Here is a 17809-nt window from a genome sequence, read left to right as displayed (position 1 = left end):
GTGGGCCTACCTTCCAGGGTCTTCTGTAGAACAGAGGACTGAATGAGAGTAGCCATAAAGCCTGCTTGGGATGAGGACTGTTTGTGTCTTAGATCATCATAACACTACGGACTGGCACTTTCCTAAGTAACAGGCACTGTGCTGAGCCCATGACATGACAGCTGCATTAATCCTCCGGGATAGTCCCTGAAGGTTGCTGAGCCCCGTTCCAGGGCCAAGAAGGCAATGCTAAGTCCAAGGTCATGCAGCAGGTGAGTGGTGGGGCCTGGATTTGAACCTGGTTCTAGCACAATGCTCCTGTGTTCACCCTCTGCTGCTTCAGAATCAGCTGGGACCCAGGGGCAGCTCTGGTTTGGGGGGGACAACAGAGGTTCATCCAGACACAGACTGGGACCTAAGCTTGTCCTGCCCCAATCTATCTATCTATCTCCTTCTCATTCTATTCTCATATTGTGCCATGAGACAGTAAGAGGGTGGTGACACTAGTGTATCCTCTCTCTCTCTCTCTCTCTCTCTCTCTCTCTCTGTGTGTGTGTGTGTGTGCGCGCGCACGTGTGTGCATCCTTGCATGTGGGAGGGGGAGTCTAAGCCATGAAACACTGCAAGACTATTCATGCTTTTACTAGCCTCAGTTTCCCGAGCTGTCATGGCTCCCAGTGCTGTCTTCTCCTCTCCTCTGTGTGCAAGCAAACATAACAAATGCTTATTGGTATCTCAACCGGTTGATTAAAACGAGCAATCCTTTGAAGCAAAGGCCATATGCCGATCGGCTTAGCCTCTATTTTTGAATCATCAGACACTGTTTTCTCTGTATTTTATCAGCATACATAAAAATAAAAAAGGGGCCAGGAAACCTTTTCATGTTCTAAAAGGATCTCATACATGAGAGAAAGAACCACACACCAGGTGGCAGCTCCAGAGAATCTGGTGGCCCCAGGACAGACACAAGGAAGCACAAGAGGCCTTTTTCCTTCCAGAGCAGCTTTGAGTCACGAGCTGCCTGCCTCACCCTGCCTTGCCACCCCCCAACCCCCCCACCCCCCACCCCCCCACCCCCCATCCCCCCACCCCCCACCCCCCCTACCTCCGCTCTGCCTGCCTCTAACACAGGCTTGAGCTGGAGGGGACCCAAAGGGCTGGGGCTGGGCCATACTGATCAGAAATCTCCATTCCTTAAACACCTTGAGAGTCGGACGTGTTTCTAATTTTATTTTGCATATGGGTGTGGGGGAGAAGGTGAGTGGTGTGTGTGTGTGTGTGTGTGCTGAGTTAGCCTGTGAGGGGTAAAAAGAAGGAGCTAGGCAAACGTGGGAAGATGTTGGGGGGAAGGGAGGAATCAGCCAGGAGTGAGGACATGGGTGGTACAGACAGGAATGGACAGGATAATTATTTATTTAGAAACCAAATTTATCAACAGAAAAGGACATTAAAGCTGGAGTTCTAAGCCTAGTGTAGCAATTCCTTGGCTCCTTAAGCAACAGAGCGAGAGGAAGAACAGCCAAGTGCTTTGTCCCTGACAAAATCCCATAGGGAGGTCAACTTGAAACTTCACTTTGATTCTGGCCCTGAGTTAAGCAGATAATACCTCATTGCCACTTACTGGGCCATATGGACTTGAAAGGGTGGTTTAGCTCTCTGCATTCTGCATTCCCATCCATAAGATGAGAATGATGTCCATATTTGTGATGCTGAGCTGGGGGTACGTCAGGACCAGAGATCACAGCACACTTCTCTCCCACCAGCCTCCTCTTTCTTCTAGGCTCTTATCTCTATCTGTGTCTTCCTTTCTAGAATGAGAACCCCCATCCTGTATTAGAAATATTGGGGAAGGTGGTGTCTCTGATTTGCCTGGAGTAGACCAGAGTGAGCATTCTGGTTGATGAGTCCATACTTGTCTTCTGGAGAGGAAAAAAAATCTGTATTTTGAGGTTTTGAAATGTGTGGAGAGGACACATTTGCCCTTGATCTTCCATCCTGCCACCACCCACCCTGGAGACAGTCTCGTTCTCCGCAAACGGTGTCAGAAAGTAGTTTCTAAACCCCACTCTCCGTCAGCCTTGTCATCTATTCTCATAGCCGAGCTATGATGGCACCTGCAGGGGCTCCCGAGGGGGCAGGGAATCAGGCAAGTGTCTGATTGCAGCTGAGCACTCTCCTGGAGGTACGTGCTGTAAACCTTTCAATTTAGTGGTATTATTTGAGCGAAATAAACTCCCTTCCAAGTGGCAATCATTCCATTTTTACCACAAAATGGAGTATCCAGAGGAGGAAATTCCACGAAGTGAGCAGTTGCTTCTCCCTGGGGTGACGGACTCCCCATGTCTGTCAGGCTCCCCAGTTGCTTCTCCCTGGGGTGACAGACCCCTCCATGTCTGTCGGGCTTCCCATACCTTTAGATGGAGGCCACTGCTCAAAGCAAAAGCTGGGTGAAGAGTGCTGATGGGTAATGTTTCGTTTCCAGGCTTTTAGCGCAGGTCGCTCATGGAGAATGGAAGCTGGGGTCTCGAGGTTAACCAACGGTCTGAAATTAAGACAGTAACAGATAGCCCTAGACAGGATGCTCCATGCAGCCAACAACAAACCACAGCCCCGAGGAACCACAAAGTGCTTCCAAGCCTCAGAGGGCTGAATAAGAAGATACCATCCCTGTCCGCCCAGATTTGGAAGCCATCTTAATGTGGTCTTCATCTCAGTCAGACACACACGTCGGAATTGGATTATCACGGAATGTCTACCTGGAGGTGCCACTTTACTTCGCCCACACTGCCTCAGTTCTAACAGCAACTGCATTACTTTGATGTAATAAGTTAGCAGCTTCACAAAATTAAAATCTCATTCCACGAGTCTCTCAATAGCTCTGTAAGCTAGCTGGGAGAAAAAGCAGTATTAACCCCATTTTTCTTCTGAGAAAACTGAGGTTCTAGAGGTTTGCTGCAGGCTAACCAATAAGCCTGTGTTGGATTCTCCATGAGACTTGAAAAGCTGGGCATAGCGGTGCATTCCTGTAATCTCAGGTCTTTCGGAGTAGTAGTAGGAGAATTTGGGGCTTCAAGGCTATCCTCTGCATATCCAGTTCAGGGCCAGCCTGGGTTGTGTCTGGCTCAAAAAACAAAACAAAACAAAACAAAACAAAAAAGACGACAACAACAACAAAAACCGAGCCAACCACTAACCACACTTCCCTCAATGATTTGCTATGCGAAGGTTTCACCAATACTTGTCTTTTCTGGAACATGGCATTTGCATAAAGAAATCAGGTTTCCAGAATGAGACCTGCCCCACCTCCGCTTGTCTAAAACGGCTCTGCTCCTTCACCCCTGTCCCACCTACTCCGAACTTGGTTGCTTGCCCTTCCTTATTAGAGTGGCCACACCCTGAGAGCGTTACGTGGACCGTTTAAGAAACTCTGTGTCCCCAGTGCCTACCACAGTGCCAAGTGTGTATGTAGCAAGTGCTCAGTACACGCTAGCTGTCCAAGTGAGTGGATACACACACACACACACACACACACACACACACACACATGCACGCACGCACACTCATCGGATGCCCTCAGGAGCTCTGCTGTTTGTGGTGCAAGAGAAGGTTGGAATGTGACATAGATGCTCAGCATCTGGGCCCAAATGTCAAGGAAGAAACAACGGGTCTGGGTGACAAGTAACCCTGAAGCACTCTCTGATGATAGGACGTCTCAGGGTGAAAATCTTCGCTTAGCCTGGGAGAACCCTCTCTGCAGTGCTCAGGCCTTGGAAGGATGGAGGAAATCTTTCCCCAGTTAGCCACACTTTTCCTGGTAGGGATGCCGATGGCTGGGGACCAGCAAGTGGCTCAGCTCAGAGGTGGGGGTGGTAGCAGGATTAATTGGTCCCTCCATCTCAGAGCATGCAGGAAGTGGGAGAGTAGGGAGAGAGGGAGGCAGAGGGCAGGGCAGAGGAGAGGGGCAAGGAGAGGAGTGGAGATGGGGGTGGTGAGAGTGTGCTTGTCTGACACCCACAGTCTATGTCTTTATGATGAAGGTGTTCTGGAGGCACAGGGGGAAATCTTTGGCCTCTGCTGAGAGCCCTCCCAGGCCAGGTGTCCAGGATCGGAAGAAATGAAGCAGAAGGCTGACATCTCAATTCGGGAAGGAAGGAGGGAAGACCAGAGCAGTGAGCTCACTGCAGTGCCCTTAGCTGTTCAGAGGCCATTCGCCTGTGCCCTTGTGGCCATGGAGTAGCAGGCAGCACATTCCTTACATCTGATCCCTCCCACCTCACTCTTCTGTCCCAGCAGAGAGGCCAGCGCCCAGGAGAGAGGCGATCTGATGATAAAGGCATTGGCATTTGGTGCCCACTGCCTGGACTTGAGTCTTTATTCGGTTGTTATCCAACCTTGGGCAAGCTCTGCCTTCCTGAGCCTCCAATTACATCTCCACGAAATGTGAGCCTATCGAGTATAATTAATTCCTTTTATTATTTGTTTATTTATTTTTAGATAGAATCTGGCATAGTCCTGGCCTCGGCTCGATGTCCCTGAAGATGACTATGCACTGTGGGTCTTCCTGCTCTTACCTTCTCAGTACTGGGGTTACAGGTATTTGCTACCGAGCCTGGCGTATGTGAAGCTGGGGATCAGACACAGGGCCTCCTGCACACCAGGCAGGCACTCTTCCAATCCAGCCGAGGCTCTAGCCACCACCATGAGTTTTAAGCAGCAAAGAGTCACTTCAGGAATACCTTCCTTTCTGTGACACGGCCTCTAGCTTCCCATCCGTCTGCCTAGGGATGCTTACCGTGGGCATCTTTCCCGTTTCTTTCTCCCTTTCTTGTTCTCTCTCTTTTTGAGGCAGAGTGTCACAATGTGAAATTCTGATTGGACTGGAACTCACTATGTAGACTGGACTAGCTTCCAATTCGCAGAGATCCACCTGTCTCTGCCTTTCAAGTGCTGGGATTAAAGGCATACATCACTATACCGGCTGCTATGAATTTCATTTATTGCTTCTTTTTAATCAGTAACCTCAATGGCAGTGCCTAACCCTGCAGCAATTTTGTAGCCTATACCCAAAACTAGAGTCTACCCCCAGGATGGGGGATAGGCTTAATAAATATTTGAATGAATGAGTTACAACTAAGTACAATTGCTGGGTGTGGTGGCACACATCTTTAATCCCAGCACTTGGGAGGCAGAGGCAGGTAGATCTCTGAGTTCAAGGCCAACTTGGTCTATAGAGTGAGTTCCTGTGACAGCCAGACTACACAGAGAAACCCTGTCTTGGAAAAACCAAAACAAAATAAACAACCCTCCCCCCCCAAAAAACAAATCAAACCAAACAACAACCAGAAAACTCCCAAATAAGTACAATTATAAATAAATAATAAATTGTACCTCAATATCTGACTTTGTTGTTGTTTTTTTTTTTCAAGACAAGGTTTCTCTGTAGCTTTGGAATCTGTCCTGGAACTTGCTCTGTAAGCCAGACTGGCCTTGAACTCACATAGATCTGCCTGACTTTACCTCTCAGTGCTGGGATTAAACGCATGTGCCACCCCCATCCTGCAATATCTGACTTTTAAAACCCAGGGTTGAGGGTCCAGTGAGATGGCTCAGTCGTTAAGAGCTCTGGTTGCTCTTACAGAGGACTCAGGGAGACCCACAGCCATCCTAACGCCAGTACCAGGAGACCAGTGCCCTCTTCTGGCCTCCATGGGCATTAGACACACACTGCATGTGCACATACATGCAGACAAGACATTCATACATATGAAATGAAAATAAACTTTAAAATAATTTCAGGCTTGAGAGATCAATGAATAAACAGAACCCAATCAAAGACACCTACTTCCTGCTTCCTATTTTGTGCCAGGCCAGTGGGGTCAGGAACCTATCCCTTGCTTATTTCACTTACCCTACATCCAGACTCCACCAGTTTTATAGAGAAGATGGAAGCTCAGAGTGGCTCAGATTTGCTAAGGCTGTGACAATTATTGGCAGCAAGCATGAAATCCAGGCCACTTGATTTCAAAGCTCAAGCCTCATAGCACGTGGCCCCCCATGCCTCTCATACACACCACAAGTCTTCACATGATGTAGAAATAAATAACTTATTTTCTTATGGAGAGGTAATGAGTTGTGCTGCTAATGGCTTCTTATGCCCTAGTGTGAATCAGCCTTTCCCAGTGAACCTGGGTGGGAGGGAGTAAGCGTCTTCTTGGCAATGAGTAGGATGGATGATGACCCGAGTTCAAAGCACGCTGCAGCAGGGAGCAGAAGTGTATACGGGAGCAGAGGATGAAAAGGAGGCGAGAGAGAAGCGGGACCAGAGAAAATCTAGGATTGAATGTTGACATTTAATGTGAGCTCTCTGCATCACTCATTGTGTTCCGGAGCAAAAGTCAGTTGTCTTAGTCTGGTTTGCGTTGCTATAACAACATACCTGTGCCTGGGTGATTCGTAAAGAATAGAGACTTGTTTAGCTCATGGTGGAGGCTGAAAAATTCAAGAGGGTGGTGCTGGTGTCTGGGAGGGCTTCTTGCTACCCTGGGGTGCAGTGAAGTGTGTCTCATGGTGAGACAGAGTAGGTATGCCAGGCAGAACCCTCCTTTGTCATAGGCCACCTTCATAGTAATCCACTGATCCATTAGTATATTAAGTCACCTCAGTGGTTTAGTTACCTCTCAAGGCTGATGCATGGGGCGGGATGAGCTTGCAGCTCATAAAATTCGAGAGCCATGTTTAAACCACAGCATCTGTTAAGCTCCCTGCATCTCAGTTTCCTGATCTGTAAGATAGGACTTTGTACAACTCTGATGTTGTCACGGGGTTGTCACATAGATTAAACCTGTGCCAAACTTGTGGAAGACAGTCTGCATAGTAAGTGTTAGCTGGTCATTACTGTAATTACCTATCACTGGGTTCCATAGCAGAGAAACGGTGATTACATTAACGTGAAGGATTGATGGAGCCAGGCTAGGTTGGGTGCTGCGTCTGAGGCGGTGAGACCCAGACTCTCTCCATCTTGTTGCTCCACCGCTTCTGATGCCTCATTGATCCAGAAGGGTTAAGCTTGTCTTGTATTCTTGCTCATGCTCTTTTCCGGAGGGGAGGGGCAGACAGGTATATAGTAGCTCTTCTTGTTACTGTGACAGAATGCTTGACAAGAAGCAGCTTAAGGAAGAAGGGCTTATTTTGACACCCAGTTTGACAGTACAGTCTACCCTGGAGGGCATGGTGGCGAGAGCAGCTCCCCCCTGTGGCGACAAGAGAGTGAGGTGCTTGCTGATGATCAGAAAGTGAGAGGGAGAGATGGAGAGGTGGGGGGAGGAGAGAGAGGAGGGGAAGGACAGGGGAGAGAGAGAGAAAGAGGGGAGAGAGGACAGAGAGAAGGGAGGAGGAGAGAGGAGGTGGGAGGGGAGAGGAGAGAGAGGGAGGAGGTGGGAGGAGGGAGGAAAGAAAAATAAAGGAGAGAGAGAGACAGAGAGAGACGACAGAGACAGAGACAGAGACAGAGACAGGGACAGGGACAGAGACAGAGACAGAGACAGAGACTGACAAGCTGGAATCAGACAGAGGTATATCCCGCTAAGATCCATGCCTAAGTGACTGACTTCATCCAGCTAGGCCTGGGCTCCCAAAGCTTCCACAGATTTCAGTTCCCTGGACTCGGCAAGTCAATGATCCTGTGACAGTGTCCCATGCCTACATGTACAATGACTGCTTGTTGACAACCACCATACATACATGTCATTCATGCTTACTGTTAAAAATGTTCAGAGGGCTGGGGAGAAGCTCAGCTGTTAGGAGCACTTATTGCTCTTGCAGAGGGCCTAAGTTTAGTTCCCAGCACATACAGACACCAGTAGACACCGGTACCTCCAACTCCAGGGAGGTCTAATGTCTCTGGCTTCTGCAGGTATCCCCCCATCTCTCTCTCTCTCTCTCTCTCTCTCTCTCTCTCTCTCTCTCTCTCTCTCTCTCTCTCTCTCTCTCTCTCTCTCTCACACACACACACACCACTCATAAATAAAAATAAATGCCAAAAAATAACTTTCAAATACAGGTAACCTAGATCGGCTTGTAGCAATGTCTCCTTCCAACCTGTTGCAGTTCCATTAGTCACGGAAAGGTGATGTCTGTCTTCTATTGTTAGACTATCCCAGAGTTTCACTGTGTGTGGCTTCTCCTGATTCTTTTCACACGCAGAAATAATTAAAAGCTCTTGAATGATTAAATACAGAAGGAAAGATATTGACAGTGAACATGAAGATTGAGGACACGTTGACTCTATGCTTCTAGAAGAAGTGCTATGGGACACTGATGAGAAATTAACAATATAAAGCAGAATAGTGGACATTAGCTTTTTTAACTTATTTTTTATTAATTTATTTTTACCTTCCAATCCCAATTCCACCTCCCTTCTCTCCTCCCACTCCCCCTCTTCCCCACATCCCATCTTCTCCTCGGAGAGGGTAAAGCCTCCCCTAGGAAGTCTGCCTAGTCTGTCCCATCATCTCGTTGAGGCAGGTCCCTCTCTACCCCCACACCCCAATGTCTAGGCTGGGGGACATTAGATTTTTATCAGCATTCCATCCTTGTAGAATTGTTTCACAACATTAAACAAAACACTTTTCAAAAACGATTCAAATTTTAATTGCTTTATTTAGGCCATAAGGCTTTCTTTTAAAGCCTAATTTATAATTCTTTATTTAAAGTTTAATTTTTAAAATTCATTTTATCTAGTGTGTATGGGTGTTTGGCTGCATGTATGTCTGTCTACCACTTTCTGGCAGTTTCCACGGAAGTCAGAAGAGGGAACTGGAGTTACAGATGGGTGTGAGCTGCCTGTGGGTGTTGGGAAGCGAACCCAGGTCCTCTCTGGAAGAGCAGCCAGTGCTCTTAACCACTGAGCCATCTCTTCAGCCCCTTGATTATAATTCTTGTAAACATAAAAGGAAAATAGAATGTCAGCTAAGCCAGCTTCATGATTTCATAAGGAGGAAAATTCCTAAATCCACAGATGATGTGTATGGCAAATCATATTTAACCCAATCTGGGACTATCTTGGGTTATACAGAATATGAAGAAAAGAAATGATCAGGAAAAGTGGGGTGTCATAGTCCCCTGTGGCAGTCAATGCAAGCAAGTTATGACACAGATGTGCATGACCCAAGTCAGAGCCGGGTAGCTGCTGCTCGGTTGGAAGGCTGGGCTCTTGCACTGCGTGTGAAGCATGGATGACCACTCCAGTAAGCATGTCACCAGGCTTCGGTTGAACACAGGTCTTAGCACTTGACCATCTGGCCCTCACCCAGAATGTGTACACGGCTAACTTTAGATTATTCCTAACATCTCACTGTTGTTAGTAGCATTTAGATGACTGTCTCAGCACAAACAACACCGAGAGACTTAGGATCTTTATTTGCTTGACTTCCTAGAAATGAAGTGGCTGAGTCAGAGGAACCCTGTTGTCCAACCACCCTCCAGAAAGTGTGTCCTAACTCCCCTCTCCACCCACATAGAGGGGTGAGCAGGGAGGGGCTTGGCTCTTGAGACCTCTATGTTCACCATCACCCTCCCCCCCACAGCTTGGTAGACTATTGAATGATGAAAATCTTTCAGCCAGCTGTCGGCGCCTCCTAGGTTCCAACAGCTGGTACTGCAGCTGTGCATAGTCTGCATTTACCAGTATTTCCTGTGTTTGTACACAGTATGCAGACTCGTTTGCTGCCTCTTGCCTCTTAATCCTTGAGCAGTGATACAAAGTCAATATGATGGCCTCATTTCACAAATGACCAGATTCTTAGAGGCCTGGGTGGCCCTGTTTGAGCCCTAGTAGAGGTTTCCAGAGACTTGGCCAAGCAACTGCCAGCACACTTTTCTTTGCTGGTAAATCAAAGCTGCCTGGTTTCCATAACTCCAACTATGTAGTCCTACTGGAGACACAAGGACCCTCAGCCCCTACCAGTCTGCATCAGGTTCCAGCCAGGCTAAACAGGAGAGGAGGAAGCCCTGAGCCAGTCTGACCTCAGTCTGGTTTGTGCACACCCAGCATCCAGAGCGCGATGCTTGCTCGTGAAGAGAAGCACACTGTCGCTGGTCTCCCGTGTGTGACTCAGGTCTAACAGTTCCAGGGGCAGGTCAAGTGCTGGCTGTGGGCTCTCACAGCCCTGAGAATTAGCAGCCCACCCATGAGTGCAAGGGATTTTCTTTCCTTCTTTCTTTTCCTTTTCCTTTTTCTTTTTGTTTGTTCAAGACAGGATTTCTCTGTGTAACCTTGGCTGTCCTGGAACTCTGTAGACTAGGCTGGCCTTAGATTAGAGATCCACCCGCCTCTGCCTCCTGAGTGCTGGGATTAAAGGTGTGCGCCACTATTGCTTGGCTATGCCAGGGATTTTATGTTACTTTACCTGAGTCTCAAGCTAGCCACTAAGATAACCTACCCAGCAGAGGGGCAGCCAGGGGTGTAAGAAAACCCCAAGGGTGCACTAATAGCCCATAGTGATGGATCTGGGCCAGTGGTGGAAGGATGGGTGGTCTCTAAAGTGCTGTTGCATATGGAGAAACTGGGGGAGGGCGGACCTCTATAAACTCTCTTTGTGAGCCAAGGAAAGAAAGGAGCAGATACCCTAGTGGCAACGGCCTTTTTCAGTCTTTCGGGCAAGAAAAGGTCTCTTTAGGGCCCTGCAGGTCTCCAGATGCCCTATGATTCTAGGGGACATTACGACCACAAACTACCAGTAGATGGCAGTAAAGCGTCTTGAGTTAAAGGATACCCGCCCCCCTCTCCCTCTCGTGTGTGTGTGTGTGTGTGTGTGTGTGTGTGTGTGTGTGTGTGTGTGTGTGTGTGTGTGTGTGTTGCGTGCGCGCGTGTGCTGGAGTGCAAGGTACTGTCTGGGGTGTGGGCAGAGCTGGGCAATCTCTCCACCAATCCCCCATGCTGTTAAGAGGTTATCTGACAGCCTTTCCCAGCTTCCCCACCCCCATCCCCAGGGTGAGGATGGTGCCCTAAAAGAAGAGGGTGCCCTGAAAGCCACATTGTCCCAGTTGCTGATTTTGATCCCAAGAAGGGCAGAAGCCCCAGTTCAGGGGTCAGCTCCTGCATTTCCCAGTGAGTGACCCTGGGCAAGTGACTTCTGAGTCTGGACCCTTTGTCTCCTGAGCAGAATGCAGTGTGTTCCCTGAGTTCGGGCTGTGAGGAGCAAAGGCTATCCCAGCTATCACTAGCTACAACCCCCCACTCCCACCTCCCCACCTCCCCACGCCCCCCAAGAGAAGTGTCTTCCAATGGGGAAAAGCAAAACCACTCTTCTGATCCTGGGAGGACACGCTGTTTGGTTGGGAGACATCAGTTTTGTCTGTGCCACCCCCACCCCCCCTCAGTCCTCAGGTACCTCTCTCTTGGGCTCCAGACCTAAGGCATACGTTAGCCCCTCCCTCCGGTCCCGAGTCCAGCTTCCCAGTTTCTTCAGTCAGCCTGCAAATATTTATGCCGTGACCGCCACCCTTTCTTCACAGCTTCCAATTCACGGTCCACGGGTCTGCTCACAAGAAGGAGGGACAAGGGCTGGGTCCTCTCTGGTAGGGCACTCTTCACTAGTTCGTGACATTTCCATGTGACTGCCATGGGTTGGGATTTAGTCACATGACCAAATCCAGCCGCAGCAATGGTTGAGAGGGAGTGAGCCTTTACTCCTAAATCTAACTAAAAACTCCCCTAAGTCTGACTCCTGGGGGACAGCGTAGTGGCTATGGATGAACCACCTCCTGCCTACAGAATCCTCACGTTTCTACCGGGGGACCTCGGTGTAAATCAGCAAAACAATAACCCAGTAATCAAAACATTATAGAGCAAGAATGATTTACATAGAACCCTGGGCCATTTCCACTCTGCCTGTACATGACGTGTTGTCACTGTCACCATGGCCAGTGTTTCAGTAGCCTACAGTCCAGTCCCTACCAGCCCCAGTGTGGACAGGTCTCTCTCTGTCTAAAGTGAACGCCAGCTCCCGTCACAGCTAGGGGCGGGATGCTGTGACTGTACAGCAGGGACAGGCGACCACGGTTGCCGTGGTGAGCTGAGCAGTGTTTTTTATGCGGCTGCTGTTGGTCATAACGTCCTGACCTGCCACCCGCCTTCTCACTTGGTGGAGAGACTCCAGTCCCGCCTGGTCCTTTGGTGGTTTCTTCAGAGTACCAAGGTCCCTGCTGGTGGCGCCTTCCAGTAAGGGTGACTGACTTGGAGCCCCTCGGCCCCTTAGGGTGTAAAAGGATAACCCCGGTAGTGACTGATTCTCACAGAAGAGTTTCCATGTGCCCCAAGGCTAGCCCACACCTCTGGTATCCTAAGGCCAGTTTGCCTGGCTGGCAGCTCTGGGAATCCGATTTCTGATTCTTCAACCCATGATGCCTTCATGTTTTATGCATGATGGTGAGACTGTAACTATGGGATTTCATACACAAACACAGTCCCACTCACATCCACAGACACAGGTCTCTACACATACATGCACACCTTAGTTCAGATTCTGTGAAAAGCCTGCCTAGTGACGCAAGCCTGAAATCCCACAGCTAGTCAAGAGGCAGAGGCAGAGGCAGAGGCAGAGGCAGGAAGATTGAGAGTTCAAAGCCCGTCTGGGGTAGAGTGATTCAACTCAGTGGGGCCTCCTGTCAAAGTGCAGGAGGCAACTGAGGACGTAGCTCTCTGGAGAGTACTTGCCTAGGCTGTGTGAAGATCTAGGGATCTGGGAGGGGGAGGATCCCAGCACAGGGGAGCACCCTGGCACAGGGGAGCGCAGAGCTCAGGGAGGCAGTACCATTTTATGGCTAAGCTAGGAGTTTGAGCTCTCAGTCAGACAGCGTGGCGTTTTCTTTCACAGGCTGCACTGTGGTTTTCAACAATGGCAATGGCTTCTCCTTCAGAACATGCAGTCTGGCACACTCAAAGGCCATAGCAGAGGTCTTAGCCTCTTATTCCTCTCCCAGGGGACAACCACCGCCATCGTTTTCTCCTACCTCCTGAGACGTCAGTCTGCAGACAAATGCCTCTAGGGTTCTATGCAGGCACGTGTGCTCCAGCCCCATGCAGCATCGGCCCCCTGCTTTCTTGCATGCTGCTGTCTTCTGTGACTGCATGCACTGGAGTGCCTGCATTTGGAATGCCAGTACGGTGCCCACCAGACAACTGCACTGTCGTTTATGTAATGCACTAGCCCAGATGAGCGTTGGTGGCTTCCAGCTGCTGTTTGCTTCTCTTTATTACCACTTCCCGAGGCCCTTTAGACAGTGTCACTGCCCTGACCCTTGAGACCACGTGTGTGCAAGAATGAGTGCTGGACCAGTGCTCCCTCCCTTGCTAAATCTGTAGGTGAGGCCGGTGAGCACAAGGTGAGTCAACCCAGTGTGAACTAGCAACTTGGGAGTCCAGTTGAGAGGCAGCTGGAAGAGGCCAGGGGAGGCTTCATGCTGTCTGGGGGGACCAGCCCCTTCTCAAGGCCACCAAGGGGAGGTAGGAGGAGGCACAGCTTCTAAGTTCTTGGCCCTAGTGAATAGGGTGAGAGATTCAGGCCCCTGTGCCAGGCAGTGTGGGTGTATAGGGAGGAGATGAGGGGGTCTTGGATGGGTGGGTAACAGGCTGGCTTTCTTGCTGAGTCATTCCCACTGAGCATTCGAGGAAGGGAGCCAGGCCTACTTTGACAGGGAGAGTGAATGAGTATGTGCTACACACACGCACGCACGCAGGCACGTACACATGTACACATACACACACACACACACACACACACGCACGCACACGCACACACAATGTCTCACCTCTAGCTCAAGGCAAAGGAGCCCCTCTCAGCAGACAACAGTTTTGTCCCCAGAGATGCAGGCCAAGGCAAACCACTGCTGTCCCACCCCCCTCCCACTGTTTCTCCATCCCCTGTCCTTATCCTATTCCCACCAGCCTTCTTCTCTGTCTCCAGTCCTGCCGCTGAGTTACCCCAGGATGGTAAGGAACCAGGACACTAGGCAGATCCGAGCATAATGTCATCCCCTCCCATTCGCCCAGTCCCGGTTCTGAAGTGGGGTCAAAAGGCAGGTGTTCATGAGACTGGCCTTGTGCTGGAGGCGGGGGATGAGTCAGGCTGGTCCACAGATGGGAGCTGCCTGTGTGTGGCACAGTGAAGTGATCAGGACTCCGGGAGCAGTTGCAATGCAAAAGCTCAACATCCACTTGCTTTCTGATACCCGCACACATCCCTTTGGGGTGCTTTCCGTTCACCGGGCCTGATTATAGAAAAGCCGGATAGCAAATGTGAGCAGGAACCTCTGTCGCTTTGTCTGTAATCATAGCCGTCAACTACATTTTCTTAAATCCCTTCTCTGTCCCTGAGCAATATTCCTGAAAGATTTACCAGCTTTCTGGTCATTTCCAGTTATTAAAATCTAGATTAGCCTCATCCAATTAGAATGCCAAGTATCATAAGTGATTATAGGTTCCCGCCCCAACAGGTGGCAATCAGGCAAGGCGAGGGAGGGAGTCAGGTTGCTCTTTCTCCCTCCATCTTCATCCTTCCTTCTCCGACGTTAACGGTTGGGGTAGGATGAGGCTGGGTGGGTGCAGGGCAGGTCATGACCCCTGGGCCAGCACCACGTGCACCGTGACCAGCAGCTCTGTGGGAAGCACCCTGGATCAGGTGTGTAGCTGAGTTTTCATGAGGAAACGGGGAGAGGGAGACTCTGGCTCAATACCCTCTCAGCGCCCACTGACGCTCCTCCCCAGGGACCTTTACTGGACCCACAGGAAATGCCCGTGCTCTCGCCTGGCCAAAGGACAGCACAGGGGCCTATTCATTGTCCCTGGCCTGCCCAGTTGCCTCTCTCTGGTCTTGTCTTTCCTATTTCCCTGGGCCACAGAGATGTTGCTCTCCCCTGCTAAGCAACCTGTCTCTTTGATCAGCCAACCCCTGCTTCCAAAAGTATCAGAAAGGCCTGGAATAAAGATGGCTCCGATGGCAGGGCAGTCACCTATGAAGATACATAGGGACCCACCCCCAGAATGTCCTTCCATTTGTTATATTAATCTGCTGTCCTAAAATCCACAATTTTTGAACAATGGGGCTTTCACTTGTGGTCCCTTACATCATTTCATACGCCAGCCTTGCGTGTGGGTACAGGATCTGTGGGTTCTAGGCTGCTGTAGGCAGGAGAGGGCTCTGGTTACCTTGAGAGCAGCAGAGCTGGTTCTGGTCCATTGATGTCCCACAGGTGCTGCAGTCCATACATTCCCACCTCTCTTTAGAGTGAGAGACGTTTGACACTCCGCCATCCGTTGTGGACTGCAGGCAATATCGTCCACTCCCAAACCCCACTCTCTACAGTGGAATGGGATTGATTCCAATAACGTGATCTTTAAAAAGATTTTTCTTTGAGCAGGGTTTCTCTGTGCAACCACTCTAGTACTCACTCTATAGACCAGCCCGGCCTCGAATTCACAGAGATCCACTTGTCTTTGTCTCCCAAGTGCTGGGATTAAAGAAGTATGCCACCACTGCACGGCCAATAATGTTTTTTTTTAAGATTTATTTTTACTCTTTTGAAATGTATGTGTACATGTGCATCTGTGTGTATGTGCACATGAGTGCAGGTGCTCATGGGGTCCAGAAGAGGGCATCGAATCCGCTGGAGCTGGAGTTACAGGTGTTCATGAGCTATTCCAGGTGGGTGCTGGGAACAGAACCCTGGGCCTCTGCAGGAGCGGTGTGTGCTCTTAACTGCCAAGCCACATCTCTAGCACTTTGTATGCTTCCTTTAAACATCAATGAGATCATAAGGCACACACTGTTTTTTATAGCCTCTGCTTTTCACTTAATACGCTAAAGATTTTCATGTCAAAATATTCATCTGCAATCTAATTTTCCAGTGTACGCTGTAGGTGTATACTAATGTGTAACAAACTCCCCCAAACCCAGAGGCTTAAAGCAGTAATGATTTGTTGCTTCTTTCTGTGTCCTGGTTACCCTGCAGACATCCATCCCTTTTTCAATCATGTACAGAGAGAAATCTGGGAGGCAGGCTTAGCTGGGTCACTTCGTGGTGGTGTGACCCGAGTCTAATTACTGAGCCTCAGTGTCCTCATCTGTGAGGACAGCAGCCGTGTGTCCCTTCCTGAACTGTAACAATGTATCCTCTAAGCCCAGCATTGTGGTTCACACTTATGATCCCAGCACAGGGGAAGCTGAGTCAGAAGTTGGCGCTCAGCCTGGACTCTGTAGTGAGTTCTAAATCAGCCTAGGATAGCAGATTAAGACCCTGTCTCCAAAACGTAATCCGGCAAAACAGTGATATCTCCCTATTGGATAGGAAGAGTCAAGGCAGATTAAGTGTTACACAGGAGAGAGGACGTGGGTAGCTGCTTAAGTTAGAAATGCCTTGCTGAAGGATGAGTCCACAAGCTACCTACCTTACAGCTCATCACATAGAGGCCCTGGATGCAAGGAGGGATTTCTTTTGGGAATGGAAGGGCCAAGGGAGCCAAACTGAGAACATTAATTGTTGGTGTGCCAAAGAAGAAATAAAGTTAAGAATGATCTCATTGCATAAAGGCATTCGGTCATCAGCCAGGCTTTCTTGCACACTGATCACCTGCTGGAAATAAGGCCAAGGGTGATGTACAAAAAGTCAGTCATGCCAACCTAGGTTAGAGGTGCTGGACCAAACAATGGCCTGTGGCTATGTACAGCCTACAGCCTGCTCATCTAGTACAGGAGTCCTTCCATCGGCTGGTGGAACCAAGAGAACATCTCTGGAAGACAGGGACAGTATCGGGGGTTCACATCTACACCCCAAGTTTTCCTAAACCCAAATACCTTATGTCAGTTCTTCCATTTTTGCTTTCTGAGATGCTAACATTGGAGATACAGGTCCTTGTCTACTTTTAAAGTATGTGACAATTAAAACCAAACCCGTTTAAACTATCTTGTGATTGTGTCACCAGTTTAAGAAATAAAACATTCACACGACAGTTAAATTCTTGGTAGAATTCTCATTGTCTTCTTCCATCTGTCCAAAAGAGATAATTGTTTCTCTAAATTCTGCTCTCTCTCTCATTCTCTGTCTCTGTCTCTGTCTCTGTCTCTCTCTCTCTCACTCTCTCTCTCTCTCTCTCTGTGTATTGGAACCATACTTCAAATGCACTAGGCAATTATCTATTATTAAATCCCATTCCTTCTCCGGCCCCTGTGACCTTGATATCTCCATACTCTCAAATGTATAGGTAAGTCTCAAAGTTAAAAAGAAAAATGTTGTTTTATTGAATCTGGCTCTTTGGGGAAGGGCTTTAGGGTTCCCTGGAGGATGTAGAGGACCCCCAAAGAGATAAAAAGGCTGGAAAGCAAGAGTTCCTGAAGTCAGTGTCACCTGGAATAATCCATGTGTCATGATTATTGGTGAAAGGATGTATTGGGAAAATAATGGTTGGCTTTTCCCCCCAAAATTTGATGAATGAACATAATTCCACAGATCCAAAAATATGAATAAGTTCAAAGTCCAATCAGAAGAACACACAGCTTATAATATTCAAATGGTAGAGAATAATGATAAAAAGAAAAAAATTGGTGTGACTTGAGGGGAAAGACACAAGAGGGAAAAAGTTGAATTTCTTAAACAGTCTTTGGACTTACCATTTTGTGTGCATGAGTGTTTTGCCTGCATATGTGTCTGTTCACCATGTGCATGTACAGTGCCCACTGAGGTCAGAGGAGGTCGTCAGATCCCCTGGGACTGGATGGTTGGGAGCCAACACAGAAAGGCTGGAAATAGAACCCAGATCTCCTGCAAAAGCCACAGA

General features: G+C 48.9%; 1 protein-coding gene across 3 annotated transcripts in view; it reads left to right on the top strand.

Moving 5' to 3' along the window:
- Positions 1-17809, top strand: part of Tmem63c (transmembrane protein 63C) — a 105040-nt gene that overhangs the window by 652 nt on the left and 86579 nt on the right. The gene's annotated exons all lie outside the window — the stretch shown is intronic.

Source organism: Mesocricetus auratus, unplaced genomic scaffold (genome assembly GCF_017639785.1).
Source record: "Mesocricetus auratus isolate SY011 unplaced genomic scaffold, BCM_Maur_2.0 Super-Scaffold_15014, whole genome shotgun sequence".
In the NCBI taxonomy this organism is placed as follows: domain Eukaryota; kingdom Metazoa; phylum Chordata; class Mammalia; order Rodentia; family Cricetidae; genus Mesocricetus; species Mesocricetus auratus.
The sequence above is the reverse complement of the archived record's forward strand: the minus strand, read 5'-3'. Positions and strand labels throughout refer to the sequence as shown.